Raw genomic sequence first — 1779 nt, forward strand, 5'->3', positions numbered from 1 at the left:
GCCACCCATTCACACACACAACACACACAACACACCACGACACACACACACACACACAAGAGCCCTTCCCCGGTTCCACACACACACACACACACAACACCGCATTTCGCACACACACAGCACACCACACACACACACCACCACACGAAACACAGCCACACACTCACATCATTCACGCTCACTCACTCACCATTCACGTGCACCTCACAGCACACACACACACGACACACACACAGACCACCGCACGCACGCACGCGCGCACGCACGCACGCACGCACGCTCGCACGCACGCAATATACTACGCACAGCATTGCAGGAAGTTTCTACTAAAGCGCTACAAATTGCGAAGTTGCGAAATTGCATTGTATTTTAAGGTCGGAGCGAATCATTTCGAACGAAGCCAATAACCGTCATTCGGATACGATTTAACAGGCGATGCACGTCGCCGGTAGGGGGCGGGCTATAGATGCTCCGACGCCAAATTCTTCCGATTTCACCAGCCACAGCTGCCTGCGATGGTTCATGTACTAGGCTAGCGTGAACTAATTATTCCTTCTGTTCGAATTCCCTTTTACTTAGTACTCACTTTTATTAGTTACATTGAATTTTGTCGTACTTTTATTTAACGCTACGTATCTAACAACCTTTACGTCGTCTGTTTATCACTGATGCGCCGGAAAGCGGATGTCGGAAACGTCTTGCTTATCCAGAAATTAGTGCTTCTAATTATTATTTGAATAACTTTACGTGCCTTGAAAATCTTTTTTAGCTTTTTTATAAACGTACTCACGTATACTCTAAGGGTTTTTCTAGCTAGTATATTCGCAGGTCAATATATACCGCATAGACGCACTTGAGTGGAGCTAGTGCATGGACGTCTTTTGGCAAACGTAAGAATGCACTCAGAGAAATGAAAGTAATTCAAATGGTTCACCAACAATGACCGCATCTCTAGGGTGACTACATTCGTCTGTTACTCAGAAAAATACGTACTCCCTCTGCTGCTGTACTATACTGATGAAGTGCGAGATTTTGATCACGTATTCGTAGCTGAAGGGAAGTGTTCTTTTATTCATACGTAGCCGAACTGCAAAATGACTGATGGCTTGCGGAAGATATAATAAATAAATGTATTTCCCATTTTAAGATTTTTTAAATTGGAACGAGTGAAATCGCTACTCAAGATGTATCTTTATATTAATCATTTATCGGCAGGCCAGGATATAGTCAGCACGGTGTGAGAGGCTGATTTTGTAAACGCTATCTAGTCTTTCGTTTCTCAGAATAAAATGTTCTTTGCTCTTCGGCATTTTTATGATATCTCTCTACTTTGTCGCTTTTTTCCTATAAGTAGCAGGACGCTACAATCTGTAAGTTAAGAAATCACGCGTATTTCACGATTTCATAACGTTTTGATTACACAGAGAGTCTCAGAGTCAAGTTATGCATCATGTTAATCACCATATCCACGCTTACTATAATTATAGTAATTAGACAGAGGGCACTCACGGAGAGTGCATACCTCCGCGAGCATGTAACATGTATGTGCTCGCTGGTGGCGGCTGCTGACTGACTCGCCTGCTGCTGCCTCGCCGCTCACTGGTGGCTGCTGCTGACTCGCCACTCGCTGACTCGACGCGCTATCGAACGCGCCGCCCGCTCGCTGACTCGACGCGCTATCGATCGATGGCTACACACACACACACACACACACACACACACACACACACACACACACACACACACACACACACACACACACACACACACACACACACA

The sequence above is a fragment of the Priapulus caudatus genome, unplaced genomic scaffold, assembly GCF_000485595.1.
Source record: "Priapulus caudatus unplaced genomic scaffold, Priapulus_caudatus-5.0.1 Scaffold10, whole genome shotgun sequence".
Lineage (NCBI taxonomy): Eukaryota > Metazoa > Priapulida > Priapulimorpha > Priapulimorphida > Priapulidae > Priapulus > Priapulus caudatus.